At 39.8% G+C, this 18,804-nt stretch overlaps 1 pseudogene; it reads left to right on the top strand.

Moving 5' to 3' along the window:
• The first annotated feature begins 287 nt into the window (after positions 1 to 287).
• On the top strand, positions 288 to 807 carry LOC100056011 (ubiquitin-ribosomal protein eS31 fusion protein-like; annotated as a pseudogene).
• Positions 808 to 18,804: the final 17,997 nt, after the last annotated feature.

Here is an 18,804-nt window from a genome sequence, read left to right as displayed (position 1 = left end):
CCTAGAATTATGTGCCCCTCCAGGTAGTCAAAAAGTCATTCTCTGATAAACTGAGACCCATACAACTTACTTCCTGTCTACCAATTGTGTGTGGGGGAGGAAGGATTTCACATGATATGAAGACATGTTCTATACTACCAAGAACTGACTACAAACAAAGATGCCAAGAGTGGAAAAGGCAGTGCTTGAACAATCTGATGGATCTCCCCTTACTCAGACTGGAGCCTACATTCAAGAATCCAGTCTGGCTTTTCTGATCCGCCATCTGCGGTTGCATAGCTGCCAAGATGCAGATTTTCGTGAAAACCCTTACGGGGAAGACCATCACTCTCGAGGTTGAACCCTAGGATACAATAGAAAATATAAAGGCCAAGATCCAGGATACGGAAGGAATTCCTCCTGATCAGCAAAGACTGATCTTTGCTGGCAAGCAAATGAAAGATGGACATGCTTTGTCTGACTACAACAATCAAAAGGAATCCACTCTTCATCTTGTGTTGAGACTTTGTGGTGGTGCTAAGGAAAGAAAGAAGAAGTCTTACACCACTCCCAAGAAGAATAAGCATAAGAGAAAGAAGGTTAAGCTGGCTGTCCTGAAGTACTATAAGGTGGATGAGAATGGCAAAATCAGTTGCCTTCGTAGGGAGTGCCCTTCAGATGAATGTGGTGCTGGAGTTTTTATGGCTAGCCATTTTGACAGACATTATTGTGGCAAATGTTGTCTGACCTATTGTTTCAACAAACCAGAAGACAAGTAATGGTACATGGATTAATAAAAGACTTGAACTAACAACAACAAAAAAAGAATCCAGTCTGGTGTAGAGTTTCATTACCATGGACACGGTTTGTCCTTGACGTTATACCCTCATTCGTTCTCTTCCTCCAACTTTCCAGGGCTTGTGGTTCCAGAATCCTTTATTCTGCCATTCAAGTGGAATCTATGTCCATGATTGGTACCTATTTTAAACATTAATCCTTACTATTCTGTTCAAGGACTTGGTAATTATTACTAAAATACTGAAAAGTTTAAAACACCTCTGAGAGGATTAATAAACAACAAAAAAATCCATTTTGTCTCTCTAAAAGTAGGGCTGCAAAGAGTAACATATGACCATTTTCAATATCACCGAACCAGAATAGTGATTTTCTGCATCTTTAAAATTTATATGAAGATCCTGAGTTTTTGGAAAGAAATATACCACCCACTGACAGATATTATCTGTCATTAAATCGTTCTTTATTTTATCTTCCATCTAGGAACCATGAACATGTCTGAGTTCTTTATGCTTAAAATCATCATGTATGTCAATATTTCAAGCACCTTAAAAAATAGAAAAAGTGGAGGACACAAATAAAAGTAGTTATTTCTGTTTATCATTAGTTATATATCTGATTATCATTATTCCATTTCATCTTATCTTTTGAGGAAGATTAGCCCTGAGCAAACATCTTCTGCCAATCCTGCTCTTTTTGCTGAGGAAGACTAGCCCTGAGCTCACATCCGTGCCCATCTGCCTGTATTTTATATGTGGGACGTCTGCCACAGCATGGCTTGCCAAGTGATGTGTAAGTCTGCACACTGGATCCGAACCAGTGAACTCTGGGAAAGTGGAATGTGCAAACTTGACCACTGCGCCACCAGGCTGGCCCCTGATTATCATTATTTTTAAAAAGTCATGTCGTGTATTTTATTCTTTCTTTGTACTTTTAAAATTTTCAAATGTCCTACAGAATGAAATTTTCTCTGTTAAAATGAAAATAAAGTAGATAGTATTAAAAACAACTATGTTTAATTTTAGTATATCATAACATAATAATTAAAAACATGCACATCATTCAAATCAGAAGAAAATACCCCAAAATATTAACAGTAGTTATATCTGGATAGTAAAACAGGCCTGGTTTTGTTTTTTCTTTCTTTATGTGTTATAAAGAACTTACTGTTTTTAATTATGAAAAAATTTTAAATTTTAAATATAAGGAGTGCATTCAATAAGAGTTTTATGATAATCTATTGTGTGACAGGATTGCTGTGATTATACACATGAATGAGGCGTGGAACTTATTCCAGGAATTCCCATTCTCATGAACTATTGTTTTTCAGATTGGCCACATAAAAAGTGAAGAGGGAAAAATCACCTCACATTGATGAAGAACATCTTTTTGATGGGCTCTTTAGTCAATCTGAATTGGCTTGGAATAATATTTGGTCTGTTAAACACATCCTGGCAGGAAGAATGGTGGAGTTCAAAAAAGCATGATCTGTAGAGTCAGACTCATTTGTATTTTAATTACTCCAGGTTTTCCGCATAAAATCAGGCATTTAATTTTCTGGGTCCCCATTTCCCCATTTTTCAAATGTGGAGGCTAATATTCAACTGGCTAAGTCATTGTGAATCAAGTAAAGGATGACAAAGTGTCTATCATAATGACAATGTAGGGGTCTCTGACATTCAGAAATTTCCTCTCTCTTTGTCTTTAGCTGCAAGGTTAAAAATTTACATTAAAAGTGATTGTTCCTCAGTTCGATGCAGCACTTAAAGTTTGCAAACCAATCTCACACATTCTATCCTTATTTCTCGCAACATTCCTCAGGCATTAGGAGCATGTCAGGAGGTTTGATGGGAACAAATGACAGCTCAGTAGGATGCAGAGTGAGCCTCCAAGAGGGGTGATCATCAGGCTCAGTCTCAGGGTTCAATGAGGCATGTTGAACTTAGCTCAGAGCAAGTTTGGGATCGATGACCAAGGGTCCACCAGGAGGTGGTGAGGAGGAAGGGGCAGGGAAAAGTAGCTTGACTTTCCCAAAAGTAGGAGAAAGGACCTCACATTTGCTGAACGCCTTCTCTGCTAGCTTTTCTGTGTTGCGAAATTTACTTGTGCTACTTTATTTAATCCTCAAAATCACCCTGAGATCTGGGCAATACTTCCATTAACAACTGAGGAAACAAAGACCTAGAGGGGTGACAAATTCAGGATAACCCTGTGGGAAATGAAGAGGCCAAGGTTTGAACTGAAGGATATCTGACTCCACCTCATATTACGTGCCTTCCCAGAAGTAGAATGGCATCTTGTTGCCTTTGGGATTGAAATTGTCAGGTGACTGGATTTGTAGGATCAGGATTTAGTCTCTAGAGAAAACTTGACACAACTAAGTGGGATTTCTGGGTTCGATCTGGGATGGGCTTTGGGTCTATTCACTGTGACTGATCCCAAATCCTACAAATTGAAAGTGCACAAAAGGGCCGCTGAGAAAGTCTTCAGCCTGGTGGCTCCCAGTAACTCACCATAGACACATTCGTCTTTGTGTTAGCAGCTGCCAGACAGAGCATGGACTCTACCTGCTGGGAAGATCTCCCTCCAAGGTTCAGAGCTGCTTCAGAATGTAGACTGGAGAACTGTCAACACCTACAGCTTGGAAGGGCTGGGACGAGAAGAACTGTAATTAAGTCGATGGAGCAGAAATTGTTTCCATTTTCCTGAGGAGAAAATTGAGACTCGCAAAGGCTCTGAAGACCCAACTTGTGAGGCAAGGCCAAGCAGACCTGGTCTTTCTCTGAATTTTGATAGCTATTATCTTTTTTTACTTCTCCATGCTTTTACTGTTGATGATTCAGACCAACAGGCAAAATGAGTGTGGATGCATTTTTGTTCAATAAATGTTAAGTGAGTTTATTGCCAGGTATTCTTCTAGGCTCTGAAGATTCAGCAGTAAATATGGCTGACAAAAATCCTGCCCCTATGGAGCTTACATTCTAAGGGAGGAAGACAAAATAAATGAAATACATTATAATATGATATAGTATGATAGGAAATAATAACTGCTATAGAGAAAAATAAAGAGGGAAAGGCTGAGGGAGGGGTCTTACTGGGAAGGTGACATTTGAGGAAAGACTTCACAGAGGTAAGGGAGCCAGACATGTGGATTTCTTGGGGAGGGATGTCCAAAGGCCAGGGAACAGCCAGTTCACAGCCCTGAGATGGGAGTATGCTGGAGGTGCTGGAGAGTTTCAGGAACAGCAAGAGGCCACTGTGGTTAGAACAGTATTGAGAACAGGATGTTAAGAGGTAGCAGGGTGCCAGGTTATGTATGTTCTCTAGATTCATGTCAAAGACTTTGGTTTTATTCTGGGTAAGATGGAGAGCCACAAGAGAGTGTTGAGCAAGAGTGATAAGATCGGATTCGCGTGTTAACAGGATCAGTCTGGCAGCTGTTCATGTATAGCTGTGTGGTGACATCTCTATTACACGTGTGGATATAGGAAGTACCCCCATCCTACTGCTTCAGGATAGGTCTGATGATATCAGGCTTGGGACTTCCGACAGTCATAAACTAGATGTGCAGAGCAGTTTAGGGGAGGAAAGGCATCAGGAATTGGGCCATTCACAATGCCTCAAGAAGAGATACTTACCTCTACCAAAAGTCTCTCATGGGAAAATCTAGTTGTATTTCCAGCTGGCAGTCTCCATGTCATCTGCCACATTCCACGAAGCACACCTGGATGCTGTTGACATGAATACATCAGCTGAAAGCACTATCTGGTGGCCTTAAATTGATCCTTAAAGCAGAATCACTCAAAGTAGTGCCAGCCTTGCCAGACTCCTTGGCATGAATCTCCAAAATCACCTATATTACCATAGGATAGAACCAGGAAACTTTATCAACGCTCCGTTTTTACTTTGAAGGATCTTTGCAGGCAAAGTCTTTCAATTGTCACTGCATTCTTCTCAAAAATGCCTTGAGATTTTTCTTGACCTATTTACAAAGAATCACAGATGTGCCTAGTTATTTTAATGTGCTTTTCATTTAACCAGGCATTTAACCAACATTTATCGAATGCCTCCAATGTTCCAGGCACCATGGCAGAGGAAAATGATAAGGAAAATTTACTTTCTGCTATTGATAAACTCACAGTCTACTAGGAGACCAAGATGACTAAATAATGGTGGCAGAACTATAATGTGTGATTTTACAGCTGTATGTCCATGATGCTACAGAAGCCCAGAAGAGAAACATTTAATTCCATCAAGAGGAGTTAGGAAAGGATTTATGGAGGAGTTTAGAAGCAGAAAGTTTTTACTTTAGGGAGAATATAAGTCTGTCATATTTAAAGATATTTTTCTCCCTCTCCATCTTTCCCTTTTTCCCTTCCCTTTCCTATCTTCCTTCCTTTAACAAATGCTTATTGCCTATATCAATAATACGTAATGCATTTGGGATTAAGTACATGGTTCTACTCTCACAAAAGTTGTAGTTGAGCACGATAGAAGAGTACCTTCAAGAAGATGCAAGAGTATGTGGTTTGCTGGGTTTTGGTATCTATGTAGGTGAGGTTGCCAGATAAAATGTAGAACATCTAGTTGAAATGGAATTTCAGATAAACAAAGAATAATGTTTTAGTATAAGTACATTCAAATATTGCATGGAACGTACCTGTACAAAAAGTGATTAAGTCGGTGTTTTCTTTTTCCTTTTTGCTCCCTGGTAACCCCACATATAAGAAATATTAGGAAATGAGGTTAGAAATATACTCAGAGATGATAAAATTTTATAAATCATCCTAAGGAGTTGGAATATCTTACTGCCTGTAATAGAAATCCTTTGAAATACGTTATGCAAGGAAAGAAGATCAGATTTGAAATTTGTAAATATAATTCTGGCCAGAGTGGGAGAATGTATGACAGAAAGACAGAATTGGAGGCAGCAAGCCAGCTGGGCACCTGACTCAGGCAGCAGTGGGTTAGAGAGATGGGATTAATACAATCCCTTGGTAAAGATTGAGAAGAGATAGAATGAAGGAGATGAGAGTGAAGAGGGACTTCAGTACCATCCGTCATCCTTCTATTTCTGGCTTGAATGATCAGGTCAATGATTCTGCCACTCTCCAGGATATTTCCAGGAGGAGGAGGTATTGAAAGACATACATTTTTGCATTCAGTTTATTGCATTTAAGCAATTTGAGACTAGGAATCTGTCCAAGCCTGGACCTCACTCTTCTGTTTTTCTTTTTTTGTGAGGAAAATTGGCCTTGAGCTAACATCTGTTGCCAACTTTCCTCTTTTTACTTGAGGGAGACGGTCGCTGAGCTAATATCGGTGCCAATCTTCCTCTGTTTTGTATGTGGGACACAGTCACAGCATGGTTTGATGAGTGGTGTGTACATCCCCATTTGGGATCCAAACCCATGAACCCCAGGTTGCTGAAGGGAAATGTGTGAACTTAACCACTATGCCACTAGGCCGGCCCCTGGACCTCACTCTTAAACAAGAAGTCTCTCTTCCTAGATTGTCCCAAATCTCATTTAATTGTAGCAGAGAAAGAAGGAGAAGCCAGACTAAAATTATTTTTGCAGAGATAACCATTTCCTTGAGGTCTGCTAATCTCCAATTTCTTTTAGTTGTGCTTGAGATAATCATCAATTCTAAGAATTCAGTGGATTCTTGACACACAGTCCAGATATTTCTGAGCACCTGTGTAAGTCTCCAAATATTCTAAATTGAATGTTCAGTCAACAAATCTCATATCTAGGCTGAGGGACTCTTTTTGGCATATCAGACCTTCAGCCAAATGGGTTCAAATTTATTCTTGTATATGATATCAACCTTGAAGGTGAAATCCTCAGACATCAAGCTTTTATTGTAACCTCTAAATGAAGGAGGAAAGTCAGAACTTGCTGAAAACAAGTCTTATTTGATCTGCTTTAATGAGTAGATAAGACACAATTAGAATTGAAAGCATCAAAAGAATGCAGATGAATGCTGCTAAAGCATGCTTTTCACCACGCCTTAAGTTTACACTTTCTTAAATATATTAATGCATTTCTCACAAGTCTTGTTTACTAATAATTTATTTGCCAAAAAAAATCTCAGGAAAGTTACAAAAAGATACATATGTATAAAAATGGCATGCACGTGTGTATATACACACACACATTGGGCTGAGGCTTTTACATGAATTGCAGCAACTATATAAAGAAAAGAAACAGTTGTAAACAGACAGCTAGATGATTTAAAGACAGTACATTATGATGAGGTGAGGGTGATTGAGATGTTTTGTGAGAGAGTGCTATTATTAGAACAATAATATTTGAAAGGAATTGACTCATGACTTTGCAGTAAGCTAGGAGAGGAGGAGGAGTGCAGAACACTGTGTAACAATTCCAAGTAAAATGGTACATTAGCAAAGGGATTAAGATACAGTAGGCATGATACCAATAGTATAATTCCACATCTGGGAAGGAGAGATAAAACTCTCATTTATTAGCAGGGAAAATGGATGGTCTGGCTGAGAGCAGAGGAAAGGTCTTATGTTATGTGTTGTTCGGAAAAGGAGAGAAGAAAGCAAAGGAATGAACATTTATGGAGCTCATACTGTGCATCATCAACTGTGCTAAGAATATACATTAGCTCGTGCACTTAGCTTATTGAAACCTCTCAACCAACCATACCATTTAAGGACAGATTTTATCATCTATACTTGACAGATGAAGAAACTGAGGCTTAGAGGGATTAAGGAACTTTGTCCTCATCATGAGTGAAGTGACAAAAGTGAGATTTGAATTTGGATCTTTATGTCCAAAGTCCATGCTTTTTCTATTCCACCAAATTGCTGCCTGTGGTTTATGTCGGATCAATACATCTCTACAGGGAAATTAAGACCATTGCTTTTCCTCTTGACAAGGCGCTTTCTACCCTGGCTCTCTGAAGGCCCAAGATAAACTTTATTCTATTACTGTTACCATCTTTGGTTTGGGGTGATGGGTTAGCGACTTAACCAAGGTCACCAGTGAGCCAAGTCTTTGCCTGGTCAGGCTGTCTCTCCTCACCATTAGACAACAGTCTCACACCCTGAAGCCCACTTTGGATTAGGGCTTCAAATCTATGCAGGAACAGTCTTGCAACCTCCCACTAGACATTGCTGAAGTCAGCACAAAATGTTCTGGGATCAAGTTTATTTAAGAGAAGTCTGAATACCATGTCTTTTGGATGAAAAATATTATCATCCATATTAGAGATAACCTACTATGTGTTCTGAATTGTACTTTATGTTTTACACTTATTTTTAAGCTTACATTAATTCCATCTGCTGTCTTTATTTTAATAATTAAAACAACAATTTACATACGTCTAATGCAATTTCAAGGTCACAATATTTGAGTATTCTATACAGGGGTCGATGCAGTTTATATGACCTTGGGTCAAATCCAACCCACTGCTAATTTTCATAAACAAAATTTTGTTGGAATACAGCTACCTACATCCATTCATTTGGTATTTTCTGTGGCTGTTTTTGCAATATGTGGCAGAGTTGAGTGTTGCGACAAAGATAGTATGGCCCACAAAGCAGAAAATATTCACTCTGTGATCCTTTTCAGTAAGTGTTTGCTGACCCCCAGTCATGCATGGTTCCATACATGGCATTTCATCCTGTTTCTTTCAAGAGAAACCATAAAACACTTGTCTTATTTGATAGCATCTAAATTTGCTTAGGCATTTCTTTATCACGAAATACTTATTTACTTCTACAGAGAATTTCTTTTTTTAAAGAAGGGGAAGTATTTCTTTAAGGTGTTCACCAAAACACTGTAATGTCATTATCTCCAATTTAGAAAGGAAATGTATTTAGGCATAAAGAGTGAACTCCTTTTTTTAAAAAAAAAATGTCTGGGTGCCTATTATGATGTCAGGTCGTGAGCTAGGTGACAGGGATGGAAAGGGAGCAGAGGACAGAGAAGCCCTAAAGTAATCAAAACGGTACGGTACTGGCATAAAAAGAGACACACAGACCAACGAAACAGAATTGAGAGCCCAGAAACAAACTCTCACATATATGGTTAACTGATATTTGACAAGGGAGCCAAGAATACTCTCTGGGAAAAGAATAGTCTCTTCAATAAATGGTGCTGGGAAAAACCAAATGACCACATGCAAAAGAATGAGATTGGATTCCTGTTATACATGACTCACAAAAATTAACTCGAAATGGAATAAAGACTTAAATGTAAGACCTGCAATGGTAAAACTCTTAGAAGAACACATAGGGAAAACTCCTTGGCATTGGTCTTGACTTTGATTTTTTGGATATGACACCAAAAGCACAAGCAACAAAAGAAAAAGACTAATCAGTGAGACTATATCAAACTGAAAAGCGTATACAGCAAAAGAAACAATCAACAAAATGAAAAAGCAGCCTAGAGAATAGAAGAAAATATTTGCAAATCATATAGCTAATAAGGGGTTGATATCCAAAATATATAAAGAATTCACTCAACTCAATAGCAAAAAAATAAACAATCCCATTTAAAAATGGGCATAAGAACTGAATAGATGTTTTTTCCAAAGAAGACATACAAGTGACCCAAGAAAGACATGAAGAGATGCCCAACATCACCAATCTCCAGAGAAATGCAAATCAAAACCATGATGAGATATCACCTTACAACTGTTAGAATGGCTGTCACCAAAAAGACAAGAGATAACAAGTATTGACGAGGATGTGGAGAAAAGGGAACCTTTATGCACTGTTGATAGAGTGAAAATTGGTGCAGCCACTATAGAAAACAGTATCGTGTTTCCTCATAGTTCTGGGTCTATGTCCGAAGGAAAGAAATCAGGATCTCAAAGAGATATCTACACTCCTGTGTTCATTGCAGCGTTAGTCACAATAGCCAAGATATGGAAACAACCTGAGTGGCTGTCAACAGATGAATGGATAAAGAAGATGTGATACATATATTTAAAGCGGAATATTATCCAGTCATGAGAAAGGAGGACATCCTGCTCTTTGTATATGGATGAAACTGGAGGACACTGTGCTATGTGGAGTAAGTCAGGCAGAGAAAGACAAATACTGTATAATATCACTTATATGTGAAATCTAACACAGCTGAAATCATAGAAACAGAGACTGGAATGGTGGTTACCAGGGCTGAGGTTTGGGGGAAATAGGAGATATTGGTCAAAGGGTACAAACTTCCATGTATAAGAGGTATAAGCTCTAATGTATAGCATGGTGGTTATAGTTAACAATATTATATTATATACTTGGAAAGTTGCTGAGAGAATAGATCTTAAAATGATGTGATGGAGGTGTTAAGTAATGCTATGGTGGTAATCATTTTGCAATATATAAGTATATCAAATCAAAACAATGTACCTTAAAATGACACAACGTTATTTGTCAATTATGTCTCAGTAAAGCTGAGGAAAAAAAAAAAAAGAACCTCTAGGATTGGAGAGCTCAGTGTGGATTATATAACTTGCCCCAAGTCATACACTTAATAAAGCAGTGTCAGGTTTTAAACTTAGGTCTGAATTCCAAAGCTCTGTTTATATTAAACTTGTGCTTTCTGAACTGAGGAATGTATGGCCCCACCCCAACAATCCCCATGTAGCATGAGCCAAGAATATACAAAGATACAGAATTACATGGCTTCAATTTTACTAGTCAGTATATGATTTTAAACAACTTTTTATATTAAAATAAGCCTGACTATTTTAAGAAGGAAAATGTAAATTTCAAATGAATATTTAAGATAAAAGACTTCAAATAAATTAAGGCTTGCAGTGCCCCAGCCCCTGGGGGTGGAATATTCTCTCTGGAATACTCTTACTCACAGTAAGAAGAAAAGAGAAAATGAAATAAGTCTTTGGGGGAAAAAAACGCACAAAGAGAAACCTCATAATAGCTAAGACTTAACCTGAAAGAAGAAAAAGAGAAAAAGTTTGAAGGAGAATAGAGCCCTCAAATGCAAACTTGAAAATGACTTTCACAGAGTGTCAGTGGTCAACCTGCCACTGAGAAGCCTAATTAAGACATCTGCTAAGAATTACCAGTTGATGCTGGTCTCACTGTCACACCATTTTAATTGACATGCTGTGATTTCGTTCCAGATTAACTTCATAAGTAGTCCTCCTAATAGAAAGATCACTTAAATTAAAAGTGGGCTGTAAATGGGGATTTGTGATGTTAATAGGCCAGTATAACCTCTGTGTCATTTACATACATTTCCATTTTTCCCAATGCATATTTGCATATATCAGAGGATGTCACTGAAATCTTTGCATGGACAACATTAGTATGGTAATGAGCATGCAACTGGCACAGTGTCCAAAGAGTCATTTCTTTGACCTCCCCTAAGCACTAATTTTGGAGATGCCTTTGAGCCTCAAATATTAGTAACATAAAACCCATGTTACAGAAAAACATGAGTTCAATCTATTTACCCAGATGCAATAAATGTTTGGAAGACTGAATTCAATTGAAGCACAGAGCCTTGTAACATTTGAAGAGGTGCTTAACACTTGAATAACCCAGTGCATAAGTGATGCTAAAAAACTCCAAAAACATTGGCTCAATGTGGTAGCCCAAGGTAGCGTGTCCACCAATCTGGGGAGGTAAGGGCAGAGGCCAACTCATATAGAATTCAGAATGGAGGTTTTGCGGAAAGGGCAATGAAATTGGAGTCTACCAGACCAGAGTCTAACTGTGGGTCTGCCAATACAGGATCTTCATGCCTCTGAGTCTCAGTTCTGTATCTATACATTCTAGATAAGAACACATACCTTATGTTTGCGGTGAAGATTAAGATGATGAATTAAAAGCTCTTGTATGTAAAGTTTAATAATTGAGGGCAAATTTTAGCCTACTGGTAGCCAAAGCAATTGACCGGTTCTGGGACTCTCTTTAGTGCTAGGACCATATATGGAAGAATGTCACTTTCAGTGGGACTTCCAATATGTATTTTGAAAAACTAAGTTGAGCAGCGGATCAAGTGTAACAATGTAATTAAAATTCCACCTTATGTTATCTTTCATCATACTGGGCATCATATTTTATAATGGCAGATTTGAAGTATCTGAGAAGCTTGAGTTGAAATGTTGCCCTCTCTGGGTAAAATAGTAATGGATTGGATGCTTCTTTTGCACCATTTCATTAATCACCACTTTTTTCTTGGAGTAGGAGGACGAACTCTTCCCCCAGTACTCTCCACAATAATTGGACTTTCTTCTTCATGACCTCACTTCAGTTCCCATATCCTGCTCACCATGACACATATTAAAGTAACTCTTACTAGTATATCTCCACCAGAACCAGCTCTAAAGGAATGAAGTTTGTACAGCAATGCTCCCCCAATTTATGCTGTTATCGTTCAGCATGAACTCAACTTGTTTTGGGCAAAGGATTGCAGACCTACCTTTTGTGATTATTTTAAACCAGAAAATGAAATAGGGGCATAACAAAGAGGCTTTGTTGTGTGTCACCATTCAGAAAGCCCTCTATAGAAGCTTCATGAGTAAGTAGCAGCATCCCAAAATATCCATTGGGCCACAGGATGGGGCAGACACAGTAGGAGATGACACTTGGTTTCTCCTTGCTCATGGACTGTGGGAATAAGGGATGGAAGGTTTCCAGGCTTTCAAATGTTTACAGATAGCAGGAAGGTTGGTAGGGGCAGGAAGGACTGCCAGGGGACAAAATATCACCAGAACATCATTGGGACATCTTTGTACTATACAGAAATGGTTCTTTGTCCCACAAGTGGCAACTCCTTTGAGAGTTTTAGAGGGCTTAGATAAGGCATAAAGATCTTGAAATTGTTCTATTGTGTTAATGTAGCAGACAGTGGTAGTCACATATTTTTGTGTATCCAGCATGCTTTATAATCCCTTTTCTTTTGATTCCTTTGGGGAAGCCTTGCCTCAATCTGTCTGGTCTTGTTAGGGTGTGGAAATCATTCTGCCCTTAATCCCAGCTAAGAGGACACATTTGACCCTGGCTGGGCAGAGCACCCCATCCTTCTGTGTAGTTACTGACTGCAAATATGTATGCATGACCCAAGTAGAGTCAGCCAACATCTTTCCTTGAATTAATCTGTGGAATTTAGGAGTAGAGTTCTTTTTCTATTGGCATTGCCAAACTAGCAAGGCATGGATTTAGAGATGAGGGTAGACATATGAGAACCTTTCAGCAGATAAAGCCAAGCAAGGTGGAGGCATGGAGAGAAAGACAGACTCCAGGACTCATTCATACCTGTACTTCCTGGTCTTGTGAGCCGAGGAATTCCCTTTTCACTAGTCTGAGTTGGGTATCTGAGACTTGTAATTCAAATCCAATTAAGGCTTGGAAAAGGAGGAGAAGAGAGATGTACAACCAAAGGAATGAAGTAAGAAATCAAGTGTTGGCAAAGGCTATGAGGCCAAGGAATGACTGAGAAGAGGTTAGGCTGCATTCGGGAAGGAAATAAAACTCATCTGCCTTTTAATTAACCTTTACTGGTTTTTCTTCTGTGAACTCTGCCTGCAACGTCTGAAAAAAAAACTAATTATTTTCAGGCGGGTGTCATAATACTAAACATCAAATTCTCCATCCAGCACGTGACAAAGTCCAGCCTATTGCGCTATGCAGGGCTTTCCACTTTCAAGCCCCGTCACATCAACGTTAAAGAGATTTGAGAGAAACAGGGTTGAGAAGCAATGTGATACCACAGAAAGAATATTGGATATTCAATTGGGGCCCTGAGACTGGAATAAACATTTTGACACCCTCATGGGGGTATTTACTTGCTTGCTGTGAGCCTTACTTTTTTCAATATGGAAATTGTAATAAGAAAAATAATACTCCTCATCTCAGATGCTTTTCATATGGATTAAACCTTATACTGTAAATGATGTATACTGGTCAGCACTGATGGTAATAGGTTCTCAATTAATGTTTATTTCTTGCTTTCAAACAAGTTCAAAGCAATATTGCTGGTATTCAGAGGAGATAGAGAAGCTGTCTCTATCCACCACCGCCAAAGCAAAGGCAGAACCCTTTCCAGGAGACAGAAAAGAGTGGAATGATTTATTTTTTGTTGATTTTTGTGTGTGTGACATATTTTGGAAGGTAGTTTCAGGGTCATTGTAGCAGCCTTTTGGGTTAAATCTCTGGGTACTGTTTGGAATGCTTTCTTCTTGGGAACTTCCTGTAATTTTTTAAGATTCTCATAGGCAAGTGGGAACAGGAAGCCAGATGCTCAAGACTGACTCAAAAGGAAAACTCTAATCTCAAGAAGGAGACCTAATGGATGAGCACGTTTCCTTTTAGGTTGACCTAGTTCACCAGGGTCAGAAAAGATTCAGAGGTTTAGGGTAGACTCTCTGTCCAAGGGGGAAAGGAACTCACACACATTAGTGTTTCCATTGTTATTGCAATACCAACACCACCACCTCCACTCCCAGGAGTGATCAGTCAATGAGAAGCTTCTAGACACTTTGCATGCACTAATTTATTTAATCTTTTCAATGACACACAAAAAAAACCCCGTATATTATTAATATTTCAACATATAGAAGAGAAATGGAAGTCTTGAGAAGTTAGGAAATTTACAGACACTCAGCAAAAGTGAAACCGAGGTCTATGGGATCGCAAAGTGCATTCTCCCTTTCCATTACTGCACATCCTAAGAGCTGATGTATAATGAGAGCTAACAAGTGAAAAATGGATGGCCTACACTATTAAATCCAAGACAGGAGTCTTATCAACAGTCACACCTTGAGAGAGCCAAGGGCTGAAATGTTACTTTTCCTTTCTTATCCTCTAGATGAGGGAATTGGTGTAGAAAGAAGCAGGCTGGGCTTAGGGAGTAACTTGATTGCCAAGGGAGGAAATAGTGGCTTGCAGCCCTGGAACCAGAGTACTGGGACATTCATTTTCAGGCTCTGTTGGAGCTTGGCTACCAGCTTTGCCAGCCCTGGGAGATGTGTCAATGAGCCATTTACGTGACCCTTTACTAAGTCAAGCCTATTATTTGGCCTTTCGTGCTGACTTTTTAAAAATCCCTTGACAGACACAGTGGGAATAAAATAATGAACGTCCACATACTGTGTTCCTTCTTAAAAATGAAAAGTTGAAGTCTGAGAAAACTCATAGTCAAGAAGTAATGGGCTTGGCACCGAGGAACACTTAAGTATTAGAGGAAAGTGGCACATGTTTAGTCCCATGCTATTACTGGGGTTTCTCTGAAAATAGGTGGAGTTCCTACCCACCAGCACCGGATAGGAGGTACCAGTTAAGATGTAGGGCTGGCTTGGGCAGGGTGACATACTCTTCCACCAGGATCAATGACCCTCTTAGCTGAGAATAGCTTGTTTCTGGAATGTCAGGAGGCTGGCCTCCTGAGGAAGATGCTGAGATGGACAATCCCACAAACGGAAGTGCATGCTGAGATGGGGGTGGTGAGTGATCAGGCTGCAGTCAAATCTGGTCAAGAGAGGGAACTAGACATGTGGTTTTCAACTTGGAAAGGTTTTACCTCTTCTAAGGGACTTTTGGAAATTTCTGGAGACATTTTTGTGATAATAGGGAGAAGGAGTGGATGTGGTACCGGCATCTATCAGGTAGACAGAAGCTGGATATGAGGCTAAACATCCTACAATGTGCAAAACAGCCCCCACAATAAAGAAAACCTGGTCTGGAATGTCAACAGTGCTGAAGTTAAGAAACTCTGAACTAGGAGTACCGGGAACTAAGTCAGAAAGTTAACTGGGTTTGGGATCACCAAGGAGAGGAGCAAGAGGGATGGCCTGTGTCAGAATGCACAGAGGACAGTTCGTCCTAAAACAGATCTACAGCATGCCCTGCAAGCTGGGGTTGCCACTGTTGATCAGCTTTACCAGGCTCTCTGTGACCACTGGGTCCCCTGTTGTAAGTCATGCCTGCTTATATGTGTGTTTGCAAGACTTTGTCTGCCTTTATTTACAAAAACTCTCTTGAGCGCAGCAACCAAGGAACGAGAACCAGGACGGAGATGATTTGTGGTGTAGTAGTTCCTTGGCTTGGGCTTCGGTCCTAAAGTGTTCAAATTCCAGCTCTACCACTTATGAGGTGTGTCTTTTATTTTCCAGCTTTATTGAGATATAATTGACATATAACACTGTATAATTTTAAGATGTACAACTTGTTGATTTGATACACTTATATATTGCAAAATGATTACCATCAAAGCATTAGCTAATCCCTGCATCACATCACATAATTCCTATTTCTTTTTTGTGATGAGGACATGGCAAGATGCCTTTCTTTGTCACGGCTGAATAATATTCCATTGTGTATATATATATATATATATATATATACCATATCTTTATCTTTCATCAGTTGACAGACACTTATGTTGTTTTCATGTCTTGGCTATTGTGAATAGTGCTACAGTGAACACGGGAGTGCAGATATCTCTTTGAGATCCTATTTTCACTTCCTTTGGATATATACTCAGAAATTGGATTGCTGGATCATATGGTAGCCCTATTTTTAATTTTTTGAGGAAATTCCAAACTGTTTTCCATAGCGGCTGTAGCAATTTACATTCCCATCACCAGTGTACAAGGGTTCCGCTTTCTCCACATCCTTGCCAACACTTGATATCTCTTGTCTTTTTGATGCCAGCCATTCTAACAGGTGTGAGGTGATATTTCATTGTGGTTTGATTTGCATTTTCCTGATGATTAGTGATTTTGACCATCTTTTCATATACCTGTTGCTCATTTGTATGTCTTCTTTGGAAAAATGTCTATTGAGTTCCTCTGCCCATGTTTTGTTTTGTTTTGGGTTTTTTTGGTGAGGAAGATTGGCCCTGAGCTAACATCTGTTGCCAATCTTCCTCTTTCTGCTTGAGGAAGACTGTCACTGAGCTAACACTTTGCCAGTCTTCTTCTATTTTTTGTATGTGGGACACTGCCACAGCACGGCTTGATGAGCAGTGTGTAGGTCCGCACCTGGGATTCAAACCTGAAGACCCAGGGGCACTGAAGTGGAGTGTGTGAACTTAACCATTATGTAACCAGGCTGCCCTCCTCCCCACCCATTTTTTAATTGGATTGCTTTTTTTCTTTGCTATTGAGTACCTTAAAGCACTATAGTTAATCTCTCTTTTCCTAACCTGTATTGTAGAGATAATAATATTTAAATCATAAGTTTGTTTGGGGATTGAATAACATGATATACGTAAAGAATCTAGGAAGGGGTCGGCCCAGTGGTGCAGCAGTTAAGTTCGCACATTCCACTTCAGTGGCCCAGGGTTTGCTGGTTAGGATCCTGGGTGTGGATCTACGACTGCTTGTCAAGCCATGCTGTGGCAGGCACTCCACATATAAAGTAGAGGAAGATGGGCATGGATGTTAGCTCAGGGCCAGTCTTCCTCAGCAAAAATGAGGAGGATTGGCAGCAGATGTTAGCTCAGGGCTAATCTTCCTCACACACACAAAAAGAATCTAGAAAGTCTTATAATTATTTAAAAAATAATCACTATTATTTTGGTTGTTGTTACTATGTAGGCAAGATAGAATGTCTGGGGTGAGGTATAGGGAGGGTGCACTGGGCTCCCCAACATGAGGTCCTGGAGATCCCAAAGGCGGCATAAGGTAAAGGGCTGGTGAGGGAGGTGACACCTCAGTGATTTGTGATGTTCAGTAGCAAGAAACAAAGATCACTAAATAATGATCTGAAACAAAGTTGAATTTATTTACTTTCCTGTCAAGGAAGAGACACATCACTTAGGTGGGAGTTATGCAGGTCTCTCAGAGCAGAAATAAAAAGGGCTGGACTGATTACAAAAAAGGGACAGAGTACACGAAAAAAAGACTTATTCTGAGTTCAGGTCTCTGGTTGGCTCAGGACTGTGAGCTCTTTGTTGTGGTCACTTTCATGTTTCACAGCATCCCAATGCCAGGAAGCCTGGTGTCAAGCACATCCAGAATGAACTATGTAAAGTTTCAGCTGCAAATTCCGTTGAAAATTTCATGTGCAAATGCTTAAAGCTTCGGAAGCTTATCATTGAACAATGTCAACGACAGCGTTGCATTTCCTTTGTATTACTGCTGTGGTAGTTTGAGCTCCCCGGGAAGCAGATTCTGAAATAGAGTCTTGTGTATAGGATATTTATACAAGTGCACCCCTGGGTTCCAGATCTATGGAAGAGAAAGAATAAGGCAGGAGTGGGTAGAGGGAGAAGTTGAGTTGGGAGGCCTGCCCAAAGACAAATTTGGCCAGACCCAAGGGACATCCTAGAGTGGCATTTCAGGGTTGTTCCCTGCTGGGCTGCCTCACTGATCATTGGATATGAGAAGCGTGAGGCCATCCCTCAAGGGGCTGACAGCTGAAGGTTGTCCACTCCCAGCAACAAGGTCTTCCCAGAAGGAAGATCAGGATGGCACAGGCTTGGTTTCATTTCATGCTTGAAATGTAAAGCCTGTGTGGGAGTGAGAACAGGTCTGTGCGGGAATGAGAACAGGCTTGGGGAGGTAAGAGGCTTACCGAAGGCTGCACACCTGCTAACTGCTCCGTGGTACTCAAACCCAGACTGCAGCTCTCCCTTAGATAGGCGGGGGTGGGGGTGGGGGGTGGGGCGAACACAGTGGAACACACAGGATGAAAAACAGACTTGAGCTAGTTCTGTAGACAGGTCAAGGTGCCCCAATCATCTACATAAGCCACGCATTCTCAATGGGGGCAATTTGAAAAAATTGATTTTTGGTGGAGGGCAAAGAAATCATACCCTCCAAATAAAGCAATAGAGTACATACGCAGGGACACAGCATATCTGTGGTATTAAAATCTAATGGGGTGTGATTAGGAGGAAAATATCTAAAATGGCCCCTGGAAGGGGAGCAGTAAACAAATAGAAACATGACAGAATATAAAGAAAGGAAGAAAAATAATCTCTAAGTCCCAAATTTTCATCATGACCTCCCTGTTCTAAGAATTGAGTTTGTCCAAGGTCTTGGAGAAGAGGAGTCAGCAACTAGTGGCCCTTAGTATTACCA

Source organism: Equus caballus, chromosome 3 (genome assembly GCF_041296265.1).
Source record: "Equus caballus isolate H_3958 breed thoroughbred chromosome 3, TB-T2T, whole genome shotgun sequence".
Taxonomy (NCBI): domain Eukaryota; kingdom Metazoa; phylum Chordata; class Mammalia; order Perissodactyla; family Equidae; genus Equus; species Equus caballus.
This window is presented reverse-complemented; position numbering and strand designations above follow the sequence as displayed.